The sequence below is a fragment of the Arachis ipaensis genome, chromosome B02 (genome assembly GCF_000816755.2).
Source record: "Arachis ipaensis cultivar K30076 chromosome B02, Araip1.1, whole genome shotgun sequence".
Taxonomy (NCBI): domain Eukaryota; kingdom Viridiplantae; phylum Streptophyta; class Magnoliopsida; order Fabales; family Fabaceae; genus Arachis; species Arachis ipaensis.
Genome location: NC_029786.2, coordinates 85,015,134 through 85,035,796, shown reverse-complemented (window position 1 = coordinate 85,035,796; position 20,663 = coordinate 85,015,134). Strand labels below are relative to the sequence as shown.

Genomic DNA, 20,663 nt, shown 5'->3' with positions numbered 1-20,663 from the left:
GAAGTAATAATAAAATGTATGAATTAGATAAGTATTTTGTCGGATTAAATAAGGGAACTAAAATATGAACCTATTGTTGGGAAACTCCACATAACAGTATACTCATACATTATCTTTAATCGATTATACCGTGCATGATTTTAATAATTATAAAAGATAGTTAAATTATTTTAAATTATTGGTGTTTTGTTTTCGTTAAAATTCACATATTTTATTTTAATTTTTAGATATATGTATTATAAGTATCATTTTTGGTTTTTATAAAATTTTATGTAGATAGACTTGAATTATTTTTGGTTAGGTGTAACACCTAACTTTTAGCACATCATGATCATATCAAAAGTAAGGCGTTACTAATCTATTTTTCTTTATTATCTATTTAATATTGAGTCTTTACGTCGGTATCGCGTTTTAGTTTTTAAGAAAATTTCAGAAAATTATTTTTAGTAATTAAAATTACATAATTATTAATAACAATAAATGCTATACAAATAAATTCAATATAAAACTTGAAGAACAATGCTAGAGAACCAAAATGATATTAGCCAAAAACCAGCCAGAATACTTTTGGGTGAATCCAAAATTTCTACGAATTAATATATATGGATGTTTTTTCTGCTAAGTATCAGAATGTTTCTTTTTCATACTAAATGGATGTTCTTTTATATATTTTTCGAATTTTTTTGTATTGCAAATGTGAATGTCTCTATTTCTTTAAGAATTTCATTTTTTTTAAATTTTATAGATATTTAATTATTTTTGCTAAAATATAACTGAATATTTCTTTTGTTAAGTATTAGGATGTTTTTTTTTTCATATTAAATGAATATTTTTTTATATTTCTGTAATTGTGTAATTTATAGTCTCTTTAATCATTAAAACGGCACCTAATATCCCAAAACGCAGAAAGCAACTGTGTCTAAGGTGGGATTCAAACTCACCTCCCATGAGATTTTAATTATATGACATTTGGTACCTTTCAATTTTTGTAAAATGTGACACTGACATCCCGTATAAACACAACACTAACTGCCGCTCATGATTTGTATCATTGACAAATCTAGGGATTTCATTTGTAGTTTATTATCTGAAGTCAGTGTAACCTACCTTTAGTTTTTTGGGTAATATCTAAGGTGTATTCATCACGTGAGAAAAATCAAGAGCCAAGAAGAGTTCATCAGCTAGAAGGATACCAAGAAAAACCCTAAATGAATCCAATAAAATTGATTCAGATCGAACTGGCATTTCTGAAAATATTGTTTGGCTGGTAATCTTGGTTCCATATACTTTTCCAAACTTGAATACAATACCTATCCCTCTGGATAAAATAAAAATTAAAGCAACAAGGGCGAGGGAACTCTATAAAAACAATAGGTATCACAAGTAATTCTACTAATCGTCCGCAGCTCCATACTGAATCTTCGAACCTGTCACTGAAAGGGTGGAAGATTTTAGGGGTGAGAACAAACCGCACGTTCTCAGTAGGGAATGGGAATGCCGTAAATGTAATAAAATAAAGTGCAAATAATTAACTTTACTCAATAAAACTATATTTTTATCAAACCCTTTAAAAATACTCTTGGTTCTACTTTAGCTAACTAATTACCTCTTTTAAAAATCTCTAAACTCAAAACAAATTTTAAATATAAAACTAGTCACATTACCCGTCTCTCAGTTACATAGTTAATCCTCAGTCAAATGTCAATTCGTAATCACTTTAATACATTCACAAACAAATAATACAAGCAAGAGATTCAATTCAATGTACAAGCAAGTCACAACAAGACAAACAACACAATCACAAAGAAATAAGATAAGCAAGCGCAATCAAATGCAAATGTGCAAACAACATGATGCATGTCTATTCTTAACGCAAGCCATGAGCTCATGTGTCGGTTGCTTACCTGCTCCCGACATTACCCGAACACAAGTCCCAGATATGGCTTTCCAGATGCTTACAGTGTGCTTATAAGTCGTACGGCTAGGCCGCATACAATGTGACTTTCCAAATCAATAAGCGTACATCTGGAAAACAGTTCTCAGTGTGTGGGCGTCCCCACTTTACATTTGGCACTAAGGCCCAAACAATATCACATCTGTTCTCCTGTGGCAGACAATCTCTTTAAGTTAATATATTCTTTAAATCCTTGTTCTCTGCTCTCCTGTGGCAGAGATTCCTTTAATTATCTCTCTTTTCTTTACTTTCCGTTCTTCTTCTTTTCCTTCTTATCAAACCGAACTCAAAACATAACTTAAAACAAAATCCCTTCTAAAAATACTGAGTTTAAAACATTATTTTTCTTAATAAATTGAATTGAAAACAAAAATCTTTTTGTAATAAATCGAAATCAAACAATATTCTCAAATCAGATTTGTTTTTAAATAACACTTTAAATAAAGTCTTAATTTTATAAAAATTCGCCAGCATTTCCTCTAAAATTAGGACTATGCCACCCTTTCAGGTCCCTACCAAATTATTTTCAATTCTCCATTTGTTACCAATAAATCAACCAACGCTTTCTCAAACTCTTTCCAACAGTTTTAAATCCAAGTATTCCTTACTTTAGAAATATAAATCAAACCTTTTAATATAAAACCATTTTTTCGACATGTGTAAATATATAAACCTATTATTTTTTCAACATAGAAACATTTCTCAAAATAAGCTTATAAGTCGAATTTTCAAATCAAAATCACCTTTTTGTATATCTTTATAAAAACTTGGACAGGACCTCTCTTAACATTCGAATTCACCACTCTTACGAGCTCCTTCATTCTCTTAACAATTCCCAAATCATTACAACAATACTTACTATTATCAAACAAATCTCAATCATCAATCAAGCTAAAAAATTAACATGACTAGAAATTCCAGCAACATTCACAGCCTCAATCCAAACTCAATTCATATCTCAGTTTAACAAACAACACCAATTAAACACCATTCACAACCACAATTCAACAAATTCACATCAATTAGTAATACTAGATTCTCGTAAATTATTTACAATTATTCAATAAACTTTATAAGCATTCTTAAATTAAAAATTTAACTTTAAAAACAAGCCCCTACCTTCGTATGAAATCAAAATTAACGAAAGCTTTAGAGAAATTTTTTGACCGAACTGCTAAAGAAAAATGCGTCAGAAATTATCTTTGTCTCCTAAAACTCCAGTTGGCCAAACTCAAGGGATAAGGGAGCTACGTCACCGTCAACTTCCACCGATTAAAAGTGACACCAACATGCAATATGTAAAAGAAAAGAATACAAACACTTTTATCGAATTAGATTTTTTATTGGAGTTACGAATTAGAAGAAATCGGAAAGGAAGCTTCATGGTCCCATAACCTCCCGTTCACTATATATATATATATATACACATATGCATGGAACCCACGTTTCAAATTTCCTTCCCTTTATTCTCTTAATGTGTCGTGCCTTATTTCGTTTTTTTTGCTTCCAAATGTCTTTTCTTTTGCTTCCAAATGGCTTCGGCCAATTCTTTCTTTCTTTTCCTTTTATTTTTTTAAACTTTAATAATAATAATAATAATAATAATAATAATAATAATAATAATAATAATAATAAATTTTTAATAAATATTTTAAATTAATAGAATAAATTATAATTAAATTAAATTTCAATAATCACAAAATTCTATTTATTTATATTGGTAAAATAATTTTTTTAAAAACAAAATTTTAACAAATATAATGAGTCATAAATAATTAATTATTTAATTTTTAAAAATCTGGGTCTTACATTAGGCACTTCCACTTTTTTTAACTTGATTTTCATTAGGGGTGTTCATGGATCGGATCCGATCCGCATATACGCGGTGTTTATCCGAATCCGATCCGAAAATTTCGGATATGGATCCGATCCGCAAGGCTATCGGACTGGATCGGATCATATCTGCACACTAATTGGATCAGATTGCAGATTTTGTGTAGGTATCCACATATCCGATCCGCATATCCGCGTATCCACAAAAATAAAGAAATAAATAAGTAAATATTCTTTTTATATTTTATTAAACATATTAAAAAAATAGAAAAAATGAATTTTATTGATATTTTTTTAATAAAAATAAACTTTTAAAAATATTTTTGTGTTTTGCGGATATATTCGATATCCGATCTGATCCAATCTGCAAATGTGCGGATCGAATCTAAACTAAAAAACTGCGGATATTAGATCCGATCTGATCCAATAATTTTAGTGTGGATCGGATCGAAAATTTGGCCATATCCGATCCGATCCAATCCGCGTTCACCCCTAATTTTCATAATGGCATTAAATAGATATATTTTTTTAAGACCAATTATGCTTATAAATTATGTGTACTATCAATACATTAAAATGCTAGGATATACTGATAAGATAATTTAAAAGTTAATTTTTAAAAATTTATTTATTTATTAAAAATGCATTATCATACAAAACTTAAATATGTATAAAATACCAATTGTTTATATTATCATCTCATCTATTGTTTGGACCAGCTTCATTGCAATGAGCTTCTAGTAATATTTAAAAAGATAAAATATATTAAAACATTATTTTGGAGTTAATAGGAAGGAAATTAGTGATCAAAGTGTATAAAAATATAGTATATATTTTGTAAAGACTACTAAAATAAATGATAAAAATATAGTGATAAAATGATTAAAAAAAATAATTAGAAGGAATATATGCAATAGGTGATTCAGATAGAACATTGTTTTAAAATGGTGGTAGAGGATCAATATTTTCAGCCGATAAATCATTACGTGAAAATAGTGGTGGAGAGCCAATATTTCTAGATTATTACAACTTAGTTGCTGCATACTACAAGAAAAAATATTTTTAGCGACAAATTTTTAGCGGTCATAATATTATTGCCACAATTTTTTTTAAAATCATCTTTTAGTGGCAATTATATATTTACCATTAATACTATAAATTTTAACGGTAATTTAAACTATGGCCACTAAAAAGAAATTAAAATTTTAAAAAATAACAACAAACTTAAACTGCTAAACCAAAAATATCTTGACTCTGGGAGGCTCGCATTTCACACAAACTACTCTCAATACTTTATTCCCTCCGAAAACCATCTCCATCATTGTTTCTTCTTCTTCTTATTCTTCTTCTTCTTCACCGCTCGAATCTCTTCCAAGTTTTCATATCAATGTTAATCGCGATCTGAATCCTTTTCTCGGACAAGCTAGTGCTGATTTTGATTTTGATTGAAATCTGAATCGTGCTCTAGTCATCAGGTATGAGTTTCTTAATCTCCCTCTCAATTCTGATTCTTGTGCTCCCAATTTGTGTTCTATCGCAACCTGATGCTTTTTTCCAATTTTTTTTGGTTCAATATACATTGTTGAAATTCAATTGTCAATGTTATTCTGAATATTTATTTGATAGGATGAATTAGAATTATTAGAATACAAAACTGAGCTTGGCAATATCTGGTTCCACTTTTATGCTTCGATCTTTGTAAATAGGCAGAATAATTAGACCATTAATTAACCCCAAACACCTCTAACACTTTGACGCGTGCATAGATCTTGAGCAGGGGTTTAGTGTTGGGAGTGTTGCTGTTTGCTCTCGTCTTCGTATTTGTCTCTGCAGACGATGTTGTTGTGCTCACCGAAGATAACTTTGTGAAGGAGGTTGGTCAGGACAGAGGAGCACTTGTTGAGTTTTACGCTCCTTGGTAAAAAAATAAAATAATCACCAATTCATTTTTGGTTCCTTTATTGATTTAATTTTTACCTTATCTAGGGTTTAGTTTAGTATACAGTTTGAATAGAATGTGTTATTGTCCTTTTTCTCTTTGATTTTGTAGATTAATAGATGTTTAACCTTATATTCTTTGATTTGATTCCTTTAACATAAGTTATTAGGTGATAAGATCTCTGTATAATTGACATTAGAGAGAGTGAGGGTACCAACGAGACTTTTTTTTTGTGCCAAATGAAGGTTCTGAGTTCGTTATATATATAGTTGCCAGGTTTTCACTCTGTCAGGTGATTCATTATGGCGATCCAGCAAAGATAAGATGCACATTTATTTTTCTAATTCTCGATCTGTGTTTCTCATACCACTTTTTTGTTATCATAGGTGTGGGCACTGTAAAAAGCTTGCCCCTGAATATGAAAAGCTCAGTTCCATCTTCAAGAAAGCCAAATCTGTTTTAATTGGCAAGGTAAGCAAGCACAAGTGGTGTTTCTCACTTTTTCTATATTGAACACCTTTCTATAAAATACTATGAACTGTGTATAATTTCTCTGTTTTCCTTACAAACTATTCATACTCAATTAGTCCTTTAAATCATACTTTTTTTTATTTATTTATGTTGTGCGTGTGGTTGAATTAGATATGAGAGCATTCAGCAAGTTTAGGGGGTTGGAGTTGTTCTTCAAAGACGAGAGCAGGCATGGCGTTTCCATGTTTTTATCTCTACGAGCTTGTTCAGCACGCTGGAAATGTATTGCTTAGATTGTAAGTGCTTTTTTCATATCTCCGATGAAGCCTATGCATTTCAGGTATTTATATATGCACAAAAATTTTTAAACAAGATATTCTCCTCAATGATCTTAATAATGAATTAAATAATTTAATTATTTTGGAATTTTTATTTTTTTCTGCTTAGAGTTAATGATGTGCTAAAGTAAAGAACAAAGGGGGTATAATAGGCTCAACATTGGTTTGAAAAGAATAATGAAAGGGTAAGGCCATATGGATATGTAAGCTCAGTGAAACAAAGGCCTCAATCATGTAAGTGTATGCATACATCAAATAATGGAAATATAGAATTAAGCAAGACAAAGATCACAATTTTAGAGAGAACAACACACATCAAAAATAAAATTTTGGTTGATAAAATGCAACCAATCAAATAGGTTCAAAATCTCACAGGTTTTGTGTGTTCAAGCTCTAAACAATGTTCCAGTATAATATTTCTTCAAACAAGTTTAACATTAAATTTTATTCAAATTAGTGAAATGCTCTAAAAGGTTTCTTGAAAAAGAAAATATTACTTCAACCAAGTGGTAAAATATGCACAAAATCAAATAATCATGCAATCAAACATGCAAATGCAACAACTAACAAGGAAAATAAACCATTGGTGTTGAGATAGAAGAGTAACTAACCCATGGAGATCGATATCGACCTCCCCACACTTAAAGATTGCACCGTCCTCGGTGCATGCTGAGATGTACAAGTGGACGGGTTGCTACAACTGACGCTTGTAGATAGAGGCGCCTTAGCTGGAGGTCTCTTGGTTCCTCTCCGTGCCGATGTCTTATCAGTGGCCTTCTCTTTTCTTTTCTTGGTACCCATGCCTAAGGAAGAGGAAAAAGGAAGAGTGTGAAATATAGAAAACCCAGACCGGAAGGGAGGAAATTCCAAGTGATAAGAAATGTCAAAGGAAAGATGATAGCCCAACTACATGGTAGCTACAACATGTAGGGAAGACAACAATAACGATCAAAAAAGGAAATTCAAAATAATTAGATGCAAGAGGGTAAAAACATGCAAATAATGCAAATAGGCATGAGAAGCATAGCTCAAGCATCAAGTAATAAATGTGCCAAATTAAAGAGCATGTGTAATGATGACAATTGTGAATGATAATCCCAAATACATTGGGTGTGCAAGTTAAAATAGAGATGAAAATAATGTAATCCAAATGTATATGAGAGCCATAAGTAAATGTCAATTGTCAAATCTCTTCTCAGAGTAGCCACATGCTCAAATAAAATAAGGTACTATCCAAATAAAACACCAACACCAACATAAAAATGCATGAAAAAGAATTGAAAAAGAAACCAAAAGGAAAGAACAAATAAATGCATTAAATTAAAGGGATAGAAGAGTAGAGGGGGAGAAGAAGAGAAAGAAAGAAGAAAGAAGAAGAAAGAAATTAGGATTTGGGGAAGAAAAGATAAGATATTTTGGCTGATCTGGATATTCTGTGCGCCGCATGCGACGCGGACGCGTGGGTCACGTGGTCGCGTGGTGTGCGATTTTTGTCAAGTGACGCGGACGCGTGGGTCACGCGGTCGCGTCACTTGATTTTTGTGAATGGCGCGAGAGCAGCGACGCGTTCGCGCAACTCTCTGTCTAAAACTTACTTTGCAAAAATTTTTGGGTGACGCATTCGCGTGGGTGACGCGATCGCGTGAATGGCCATAATTGCAAACCGATGCGGACGCGTAGGGCACGCGTTCGCGTGGGAGGGCTTGTGCTTCTAGCACGAGTCCAGCCCAGCTCCATCATAACTCTCTGCCATATACCCTTTTTACGTCGGTTTTTAGGGGACGCGTTCACGTGGGTGACGCGGACGCGTGTGAGGAATTTTTTGCAAATGACGCAGACGCGTCAGCGACACGGTCGTGTGGATCAATTTGTGCCAAAGGCACACCTCCAGCCACGCTCTCGCGTGACTCTCTGTCCAATTCTCTTTTCTTCAAAACGCACTGGTGACACGGACGCGTCAGCGACGCTGCCGCGTCGCGTGCGTGCTTTTCTTTTTTTTTTTTTTAATAATGCAGTATGCAGAATGCAATACTAATATGAACGTTATGCATAATTCCAGGTCCAATCAAAACTCAAAAACAAACAAAACAGACTAGAATTAAAACTGAAAAAGGGACGATCATACCATGGTGGGTTGTCTCCCACCTAGTACTTTTAGTTAAAGTCCTTAAGTTGGACATTTGGGGAGTCCTTTGTTATGGTGGCTTGTGCTTGTACTGATCCTTGAATCCCCACCAATGTTTATAATTTCAATGGCCTCCGGGATCCCAAACTAGGCGCAAAAAGCTTTCAAGCAGGTTAAAGCAAGTGACAAGGCCCCAAGAGTGTTGATTTCTAGACTGAATTCCGGGGTCTCAGACCTTGCTTTTGCACCCGTCTTCTTGTTGACCATCTTTGTTCCAACCGGGTGGTAAGCAATCCGAATTCTGACTGAGGCATCCAAACAGCTTCCTAGACCCATACAATTTAGTATTCTTCCAACCATGATACTTCAGTTTGGAGCATGCAACCATATTGACCCTTGCATGACAATTCTTACCACTAACCATCTCCCTCTTACTCTTATAGCCACAAAGAGCTCTAAGTTGACCATCTGTCTCAAGTAAACCATATTCAAGTGGGATGAGAAAGCTAAGGGATATGAATTTTACCCACTTGAATGTTGTGAAGGATGATGGTGACTTAGGCGGAGAGGTCTCCAATAACTTTGGCCAGGTGATTTCAAGCTCCACTCCCTTGTGCTCTTTGACAACTTCCACCTCTTTGCAAACTTCTTCAATTTCAACCTCTTCCTTTTGGTAGCTTTCTTCTAATTCAATCTCTTCTTCATTACTTACCAAGGGCATGGGAGGTTGTGCTTCTTCTTCTTTAATTTCCATCTCTTGATCAACCTCTTCAAAGTCTTTAGCCATGATATGCCTTGGAGGTTGTACACCCTCTTCAACATCAAATTCAAACTTCTCGGTGGAATCCTGTACAGTTCTCGATTCCCATGGAGGTTCAGCATCTCCTAAATCTTCAACCATTTCTTCCTCTGCAACTATTATGGCTTCCTCCACTTGTTCCAATACAAAGCCATGCTCCTCATTGTCCACCGACCAGAACGGCGCCATTTTGAAGAACGAAACTCTCGCGCAATCTAAACTTTTTGCAAATAAATTTCCGTTGTAAGTATAGCTTCTAGACCGACAAGAATTCCTTTCTTACAAAAGTTTTGGTTGTCACAAGTAACAAACCCCTTTGAAATTGATAACCGAAGTATTTAACCTCGGGTTGTCTTCTCAAGGAATTGCAAGGAGGTGTTCTTATTATTGGTTGTGAGTCTTGTAAATTGGGGGTTTTTTAAAATAAGGAACAAGTAAGTAAAATAACAAGTCGTTAAAATAATAACTAATAAAGCTCTTGGCAAGGTATGAGAATTGGAAGTCCTATCCTAGTTATCCTTATTGATGGTGATGAGAATTGAGTTTTAATCCCACTTAGTTAACCTTTACTAAAGCAAAGGAAAGTCAAGTGGACTAATTAGTTTGATCCTCAAGTCCTAGTTAATCCCTGTGGGAAGACTAGCTTTAGAGTGATCTAGATCAAATAGTAATCTGCCAATTTCAACCACTGCTGAGTTTGAAAACTCAAGTGTTACCAATTACTTAACCAAAGCCAAAAGGAAGAAAATATCTAAATTAAATTAAAAGCATTCATAAATAGAATAAAGCAATCATAAATCTAAAACACATCAAATTACGTTTAAACATAAATTCAAATCTAACATGGAAAAGTTCATAAAGTAAATTAGGAAAATAAATAAAAGGAACGTTGAACTTGAGAAGTAGTTGAAATCCTAAATCCTTTAAGAGGAATTCTAATCCTAAAATCTAAGAGAGAGGAGAGAACCTCTCTCTCTCTCTAAAAACTACATCTAAATTATGAAAAGTGAATTATGAGTTGTCTCCTTCATGCTACGCTCTTCTTTTGATTCTCCACATGCAGCCATGGGAGTACTTTGAGTGCTCAGATGTTGAGAAGCTAATTTATTTACCACCTCGGTTAAGGCAGTCGCGAGTTCCAGTACATCCCTTTGCATCTTCGCTTGCCCTTAAAGAAGACCACGAAGGAAGTCATCCATTGAAGATTGGGGTGGATATGAGGGTTCATTATTTTGGAGAAATGGTTCATAATAGGAAGGTGGTTCTTCTTGATAAGGATATGGAGATGGTGAATATTGAGGTGGTGGTTCTGGGTGTGGTTCATATGGTGGTTGGTGTGGTGGATACAGGTTAGGGTCATATGGTGGTGTTTGGTGGTAAGGGGCTTGTGAGTATGGTGGTTCAAAGTTGTGTTGAGGAGATGGTTCATAAGCATATGGCGGGGCTTGTTGGTAACTACAAGGGGGTCCACCATAGTCATAATTTTGGTATGCATCACAGAATGGTTGTTGGTTATAGTGCATTGGAGGGGGTTGTTGCCAAGAGGGTTGATCAAATCCTTGTGGCTCCTCCCATCTTTGATTCTTCCAACCTTGATGCCTATTTTCATTATAGTTTCCATTCCTTACAACAACATTGGAACTAAACTTAAAGCGATGGGGGTGAGAACTCATAATAGCAAATAAAAATTAAAAACGAAAATAAAAACAAACTTTAAATTAAAAGGTTATTGAAATTTAAATTTTTGAATTTGAATATTAAATTTTGAATTTTGAATGGTGTAAATCTACTGGTTAGGCTGAACGGAGGAACGTGGGTGTTCGGCGGCACGAGCCGTCGAACTCGCCCTACTCAGGCGAGCCCCTTGACGATCTGATTTTCTATCGGTAAAGAATAAAAGTAATCGCGTTGTAAGTATAGTTTCTAAACCAACAGAAAATCCTTTCGTACAAAAGTTTTGATTGTCACAAGTAACAAACCCAATAAAATTTATAAACCGAAGTATTCAAACCTCGGGTCGTCTTCTCAAGGAATTGCAGGGATGTATGACTTATTATTAGCTATGGAAAAGGTAGAATTTTTGGGTTTTTGAAATAAGGAGCAAGTAATTTAAATGACAAGAAAAATAAATTAATAATAATGAAATCTCTTGGCAAGGTATGAAAATTTGGAAGTCCTATCCTAGTTATCCTTATCGATGGTGATGAGAATTGAGTTTTAATCCCACTTAGTTAACCTTTACTAAAGCAAAGGAAAGTCAAGTGGATTAATTAGTTTGATCCTCAAGTCCTGGCCAACTCCTAAGAAAGGACTAGAGTTATCGGAATTCAATTCAATTAGCAAAAATAACAATTATCAATCACGATGAGTTTGATAACTCAAGAGTCTCCAATTAATCAATTAAAGCCGAGAATATGAAGAGCTAAATAAAAATCATAAATCTAAAATACCTCAATTGCATTAATAAAAGAAAATCAATCTAAACATAAAGAGTTCATAAGCCAAATTGGTAACATAAGTCAGATACGAATAAAAGCATTAGAATAAATAAAAATATAAAAGGAATATTGAACCTGAGAAGAAGTTGAAATCCTAAATCCTTTAAGAGGAATCCTAATCCTAAAACCTAAGAGAGAGGAGAGAACCTCTCTCTCTAAAAACTACATCTAAATTATGAAAAGTGAATAATGGAAGACGTGTGATGAATGGATGTATTCTCCCACTTTATAGCCTCTAATCTGTGTTTTCTGGGCCGAGAACTGGGTCAGAAACAGCCCAGAATTCGCTGGTTTCAAATTCAAACACGCTAGTTTTTCGCCACTGCGACGCGTCCGCATAGATCACGCGTTCGCATCACTTATCATCAGAACAACTATGGCAAATTATCTATCAAATCGAAGTCTCGGATGTTAACTTTCCAACACAACTGGAACCGCATTATTTGGACCTCTGTAGCTCAAGTTATGGTCGATTTAGTACCAAGAGGTCAGGCTGGACAGCTTTAGCAGTTCCTTCAGATTCTTGTATTCCTTCCACTTTTGCATGCTTCCTTTCCATCCTCTAAGTCATTCCTGCCCTATAAACTCTGAAATCACTTAACACACATATCAAGGCATCTAATGGTAATGAGAGAGGATTAATATTAGCAAATATAAGGCCAAAGAAGCATGTTTTCAATCATAGCACAAAATCAGGAAGGAGAATGTAAAACCATGCAAATAGTATGAATAAGTGTATGAAAGATTGATAAAATCCACTCAATTGAGCACAAGATAAACCATAAAATAGGGTTTATCAGCTTCCCACTGTAGCCGAAGGTGGAGCACTAAGCAATCCACTCCCCTTCGCGATCCTACTCAAAACGCCACAGACAAGGTCGGATCTTCCGGATCAGGGAATGATGCTTCTCAAACTCTGGCCTTAACGCCACAGAGACCTCAGTAACCCACGGTCAATGAGATTTTATGTCACTTATCCAAAGTCGCCCAGGCATGCTATTGGAATCCGCAGTACACTCTCTAGCTGTGGTTCAATGCTATCCGGGTCAGGATTCACACGGAACCCATGTAGAATAAGGATGATTGTCATGGGTCATCCTCAATTCATGAGATGAAGAATGAAAGTGCATAAGAGAATGGAATCAAACGTATATTGAAATAGAAACAGTAATATTATTAATCCATGAGAATCAGCAGAGCTCCTAATCCTAACTTAGGAGGTTTTAGTAGCTCATAGCTTACAGAAAAGTAATGAAAGATTCGAATGGGCAAAGATGAGGCCGAAGATCCTAAACATAGGTGATCTTCTCCTATATATAATAATTTAACAACTAAGAAGTACAAAAGTATGATAGATTAGACTAGAGGTGCGAAATCCATCCTTGGGCTCACTTTGGTTGAGTACTTGGGCTGAGCTTTGGCATCCAACTTGAGGAATGGGAGTTGAACCACGCTACCTTGTGCTTGGGTTGGCGTTGAACGCCCCAAAGGGGGTGGTTCTTGGGCGTTCAACACTAGCTTGTCTCCTTGGGGTGTTGAACGCCAGAAAGGAGGTAGGTTTTGGGCGTTCAACGCCCAATATGGGCAGGCTCCTTCGAAAAAAAGTATAGACCATTATATATTTCTAGAAAGCTCAAGAAGTTAGCTTTCCAGCACCGTTGAGAATGCGTCATTTGGACCTTTGTAATTCCAGAAATTCTCGTTTGAGTGCACAGAGATCAGAATCTGACAGCATCTGCTACGCTTTCCTTGCCTCTGATTCAGACTTTGCCAAAGCTCCTTAATTTCAGCCACAAATTATCTGAAATCATCATAAAACACAGGAACTCAAAGTAGAATCCAAAAATGTGAATTTTGTACTAAAACCTATGAAAATGTAATGAAACTTAAACAAAACACACTAAAACAATAAGAAAAAGATAGCAAAAAGTGTATAAAATATCCGCTCATCAGTGGTCAGCCTACTCCTACAAGAGGGGGTCCCTGGAAGGATATCCTAAATCCTAATATAAATCCTAATCCTAATCCTAAGAGAGAGGAAAGAACCTCTCTCTCTAAAAACTACATCTAATCCTAAAACTATGTGAATATGAATGTATATGAGTTGTGTGATGAATGGATGTATTCTCCCACTTTATAGCCTCTAATCTGTGTTTTCTGGGCCGAGAACTGGGTCAGAAACAGCCCAGAATTCGCTGGTTTCAAATTCAAACACGCTAGTTTTTCGCCACTGCGACGCGTCCGCATAGATCACGCGTTCGCATCACTTATCATCAGAACAACTATGGCAAATTATCTATCAAATCGAAGTCTCGGATGTTAACTTTCCAACACAACTGGAACCGCATTATTTGGACCTCTGTAGCTCAAGTTATGGTCGATTTAGTACCAAGAGGTCAGGCTGGACAGCTTTAGCAGTTCCTTCAGATTCTTGTATTCCTTCCACTTTTGCATGCTTCCTTTCCATCCTCTAAGTCATTCCTGCCCTATAAACTCTGAAATCACTTAACACACATATCAAGGCATCTAATGGTAATGAGAGAGGATTAATATTAGCAAATATAAGGCCAAAGAAGCATGTTTTCAATCATAGCACAAAATCAGGAAGGAGAATGTAAAACCATGCAAATAGTATGAATAAGTGTATGAAAGATTGATAAAATCCACTCAATTGAGCACAAGATAAACCATAAAATAGGGTTTATCAGCTTCCCACTGTAGCCGAAGGTGGAGCACTAAGCAATCCACTCCCCTTCGCGATCCTACTCAAAACGCCACAGACAAGGTCGGATCTTCCGGATCAGGGAATGATGCTTCTCAAACTCTGGCCTTAACGCCACAGAGACCTCAGTAACCCACGGTCAATGAGATTTTATGTCACTTATCCAAAGTCGCCCAGGCATGCTATTGGAATCCGCAGTACACTCTCTAGCTGTGGTTCAATGCTATCCGGGTCAGGATTCACACGGAACCCATGTAGAATAAGGATGATTGTCATGGGTCATCCTCAATTCATGAGATGAAGAATGAAAGTGCATAAGAGAATGGAATCAAACGTATATTGAAATAGAAACAGTAATATTATTAATCCATGAGAATCAGCAGAGCTCCTAATCCTAACTTAGGAGGTTTTAGTAGCTCATAGCTTACAGAAAAGTAATGAAAGATTCGAATGGGCAAAGATGAGGCCGAAGATCCTAAACATAGGTGATCTTCTCCTATATATAATAATTTAACAACTAAGAAGTACAAAAGTATGATAGATTAGACTAGAGGTGCGAAATCCATCCTTGGGCTCACTTTGGTTGAGTACTTGGGCTGAGCTTTGGCATCCAACTTGAGGAATGGGAGTTGAACCACGCTACCTTGTGCTTGGGTTGGCGTTGAACGCCCCAAAGGGGGTGGTTCTTGGGCGTTCAACACTAGCTTGTCTCCTTGGGGTGTTGAACGCCAGAAAGGAGGTAGGTTTTGGGCGTTCAACGCCCAATATGGGCAGGCTCCTTCGAAAAAAAGTATAGACCATTATATATTTCTAGAAAGCTCAAGAAGTTAGCTTTCCAGCACCGTTGAGAATGCGTCATTTGGACCTTTGTAATTCCAGAAATTCTCGTTTGAGTGCACAGAGATCAGAATCTGACAGCATCTGCTACGCTTTCCTTGCCTCTGATTCAGACTTTGCCAAAGCTCCTTAATTTCAGCCACAAATTATCTGAAATCATCATAAAACACAGGAACTCAAAGTAGAATCCAAAAATGTGAATTTTGTACTAAAACCTATGAAAATGTAATGAAACTTAAACAAAACACACTAAAACAATAAGAAAAAGATAGCAAAAAGTGTATAAAATATCCGCTCATCAGTGGTCAGCCTACTCCTACAAGAGGGGGTCCCTGGAAGGATATCTGTCATTTACAAATCAGGGAGCCACATGTGAGAGAGAAGATTATCAGAAGCTTGTCTATGGAGTTAGGGAATGGCCGAACAATTCGTTTCTGGGAGGATAGCTGGTTACCTAGTGGTGTGTTGAAAGATGTGTTTCCAAGACTTTTCTCAGTCTCAAACCTTAAAGGATCTGTTATAGGAGAGTGTGGATTTTGGGATGGGTTAGAGTGGATTTGGAGTTTCCAATGGAGGAGAGAGTTATTCCAATGGGAGTTGGAGCTTGTAAACCACCTTCATGAGATATTACAATCAATTAAGCTAACAAATGAGAGAGAGAATAGAGTGGTCTGGAAGTTTGATAGGTCTGGTATTTATTCGACTAACTCCTTTGTACATGTGTTGCAGGAAGAAGTTCTTCCGGAGGAAATCACAAACTATAGCTTCACTAGTACTATTTGGAGAGGCCTCGTCCCACCAAGGATTGAGCTGTTTTCTTGGTTTGTGTTGGTTGGCAGGGTGAATACTAAGGATAGACTGTGTAGATTAGGTGTTCTTGACCAGAATGATAATATGTATGTGTTATGTTGTAAGTCTGTAGAGTCTGCTTTTCATTTGTTTATTAGTTGTGAGCTCATTTGGCAGGTGTGGTGTGCTTGGCTGTTTGCTCTTGGGAGGATATGGACTATGCCAGGTTCACTAAAGCAACACTTTGAAAGTTGGACGAATATTTCAACGTGAAAGGATGAGAGGAAGCGGTGCTTCGTTGGTTTCTTTACTGTCATTTGGACAATCTGGCTAGAAAGAAATGATAGAATCTTCAAAAATTAAGCCTCAAGTGTGATGGAAATTATGAACAGGTTCTTTACTTTTTATGATGATTGGATTGGTGGTGAACCCTTTGATTGTTGATGACAATGCCAAAGATAACTAGGGGTTGTTATGAACTTTGAGTTGTCAGCTATTGTATGTTGTTTTACTTTGGTTTTTTAATGTTCCACCTTATTGTGAGCATATTTGAGCATTATTAGAAGTGACCGTTTATTGTGTATGAATTGGAGTTTAAAAAATAAAAATTATTTAAACTAATAGAATATATATATACAACCAAATCAAACTAATAAAATATTACATTGTGAATACTAAAAATAAAGAAATATGGAACTATTTTAAACTTAACAAAGAACTGTAAAAAAAAAGAAAAACAGAATAAAAGATATAAACAATAAAGGCAAATTTAATTTGAAGCGAATACAAAAATCTAAATTCTAAACATTCACTACAAGAATAAGGCCGATTAGCTACAACAAAAACAGTCGGAAAATCATCACTAATCTGACGCAAAATATAATTTGTGACAGATTAGCTACCGTCTAGCAACCAATGCTTTCCTCGCTAATTACAAGTCGCAGATCAGTGAGGCAAACACATTAGTCGCTAATTCATCGGAAAAGTTTTTTAGGGACCGAATAGATAATCGCAAATCCATCACTAAATTAAAAGCTAATTCCATAGAAGAAATAGACTAACACGTAGTCGCTAATTAGCGTCAAACTCTAGCGCAGTAAACTCATCGCTAAATCGAAGCTAACTTCGTAGACAAAATGGAATACTTAGTTGACGCTAATTAGTGACGATTTTTTCCGAATCTAACCCGTCGCAAGTTGTTCGCTAATACGATCGCAAATCTATCACAATTTGTAGCAAATCTATAGCTAATCTTTAAAAATCCTTAATTAAATTTGTAGGAATTTTGTCACTAAGCCAAAGCCAATCTAAATGAGAAAGCAAAGTTCCGAAGTAGTCGCTAATTTGCTAGAAAATATGTATTTAATTAGTTGCAATACTATTGCAAATGTCATTGCAAATTCCTTTTAAACTAGTAACAAATCGATAAATATTTCGCACTACAAGAAAAATTGGCTTTTGCTACACTTTTAAAGCGTGCCAAAAATGCAAAAAAATATAGTGATATCTTTTCACCACGCTTTTAAAGCATTCCAAAAAGTGGATATACAACAACGCTTTTAGAAACGTGCCAATTGAGTTGGTTTTGGCCACGCTTCAAAAGCGTGCCAATAGGAGACATAGCCACACTTTTGAAGGGAGAAAATAAGAAAATATAAAAAGAATTGATTTTTTTATTAATTTACATGAATTATTTACATGCTACAATTATAATTTAAAAAATTAAAATTCTATAATAAAACTAATAATTTAATTTACATACTGCAAATGTAATGCCAACAAGCCATAACAACCTCTGTTTCAAGCTGAAATATGGAGGAAAATGCCTGACCCATTTTTGGTAAATTTACCGAGAAACTATTAATTGAGTGTTGATTACTTCATCAGTTCTGCATAGTTCTGCATATTACAAAAAAAAACACAAATCAATAGAAAAATAAAAAAAAATTGTCCATACATGAAGTCACAGAACTAACCAAACTAACCCATGATACAGAATTTCATAAATGGATTCATACAAGATGATCACCAAAAAAGTAGCAAGAAATTCAACAAAAAAGAAAAGAAAAAAAATTCATAATCATAAAATCCAACAATAGTCAAAATCAAAAGTACTGCACTACACTACACAACATCATGTGATTTTTGTTTGCATGCAAAAGAAATTAATCAAAATAAACAACAGAATCAAATAGAAGAAAACAAGATGAGAAAATTATATGAAATTATTATCAAGAGAGAAAAAGAAGTGCAAAACAATTAGTATAAATTAAACAAAAGGCATAAAGTGATGATGATGATATAGAATCTTGGATATGTGTGATATATAAATACATGTGTTGTTTAACTCATTTTCAATTACTAATCAATTCCTTTGTAATCCGATCATATCTCGTATGTCCTTATTTCAATAGAACAATTTTATCACTTAAACATTCAACTTAAATTCTTGTTACTTCTTTACTCCCCACCGCTTAGTCCCGTATAACAAAATGACGAAAGTTAATTTTAAAATAATGAGCAAATATGAGTTTACATTCTAAATTCAGTATATATGTCCTTTCTATACACAATTAAGGGTAGTCCACGCCTCACACTGTTTAAAACATACCTAACATATGTGTATATAACTTTTCTCCAACATCCTAAATACCTACTATCATATTTGTTTCCACGACAAAATAGAAAGAGAAAATTCCATGACTTTGAAATTAGTTCATATACTCAAACCACAAGAGAATATCAGAAAATGAATTCGTTCACTACAATATTATAAATTATAAACTAATTATTTCAATTACTTGCTAAAGACAAAACTGAAAATCAACAAGTTTACATAATAGTATAGATAAATGCATTAACTTTAAGGTGAAAATTTGCATACAGTTGTCTGCATGTGAAATTGATAGTTGAAGATTATTAGATGACAATTTCGTCAAATATGTCAAATCATCTAGCGGTTCTTATCTGTTAACTTTACATAGAGACAATTGTAGTTTCTACCTAAATTTAATGGATCATCATAAATTAACCTTTTATGGACAATTATAAATCTATTTGTGAAATAAAAGTCAAATAGGAATGCCATTCACTCTTTATTAAGAATTAATCGTGCAACAAGTTCTATGATTAGTTAATGATTCGTCACAATCACAAACATCCATAATCTTTCAAGTAAGGGAAAAATTAAGCCAAACCATATGAGACAAGAGAGGAATGGTAGCGGATATTTATATTCTCTAGGCCTCAAAAGTGGGAACTTCTTAACTGTACGGCCAACTTCAACACCCTTAGATTCATAAGCCTGCAGTTGATTATACTCAAACACGGTCTTATTCCACTGCTTTCTGTAATCATTGTCCATATAGAAGTTTCTTAGCATCTCAGATAAAATATCATTGAATATAGTCACGCTCAAATAATTAAAATCAATTAAAATCAATAACAATTAACAAATTAAAAAAATTACAGTAGCAGGCTGGCAGCAGCTAGCACTGAAGAACAACAAATCAATAGCAAGAACAAATTAATAGCAAGAAATAGCAACAACAAATAATAGCAGTAGTGCAATGAAGAACAGAGAAACAATAGCAAGAACAACAAACAATAGCAAGAACAGAGATCGAAAATCAAGAAGCAAAAAATAGCAAGAAGAGATTGAATCAGAAATTGAAGAACCAACCTGACTCTCCATTCTTGATGAGTTGATGATGGAGTGGCAAAGTGCAGGGAGGACCACGGAAAGAGAGAGGCGCTACGAGGACGACGGCGTCCTGCACTGCTGATGGAGAGTTGCTATGGCCTGTGTGGAGAACGACGACGTGTTGCTGGCCTGCTGCTGCGTGGAGCCTTGCCAGGGAGGACGACGGAGAGAGAGAGGTGCTACGAGGAAGGGGGGAAGAGGAAAGGGTCGCGGGACACGAGCAAGGGTTGGTGCCGTCCGGCCACGTCAATGGCGGAGGAGAGGGAGGAGTTTTAATGCTGTGAGAAATGAGGGGATGAGGATTTTCGGCGCTGAGGATTGGAGAGTGAAGAGGGAGTTAGGGTTACTAGTGCGCCTACGCATTTCACTCATTTGGAGTGAGTGGGGTTGTTTTTGGGGGGAATTTAGATGTTTTAAATTTTAAATTTTTATTTTAGAGGGTAAAGTCTTATTTTTTATTTTTGAATAGATTTTTTTATAATTTTTTTGTTTTTTATTTATGTATAAATGGTAAAAAATTATATTTTATTTTTTAAAATAAAATTTAAAATTTAGAGAATTTAAATTCTTTTAGAAAAGAGAATTGTGAACGGTGTGATTAATTTAAAAATTTTTAAGAGAACTAGTTCTTAATAGTAATTTAGTATAATTATAA

The 20,663-nt window shown here is 34.9% G+C and overlaps 1 protein-coding gene and 1 long non-coding RNA gene across 2 annotated transcripts in view; one reads left to right on the top strand and one right to left on the bottom strand.

Annotated features, from left to right (window-relative positions):
- LOC107625569 (transcription factor MYB3R-5) overlaps window positions 1-20,663 on the bottom strand; it is a 93,888-nt gene that overhangs the window by 66,966 nt on the left and 6,259 nt on the right. The window lies entirely within an intron of this gene.
- Window positions 5,092-6,573, top strand: LOC110268941. The gene is made up of 4 exons (XR_002357720.1): window positions 5,092-5,262; window positions 5,554-5,705; window positions 6,113-6,197; window positions 6,369-6,573. It is a non-coding gene; the product is annotated as an uncharacterized LOC110268941 (long non-coding RNA).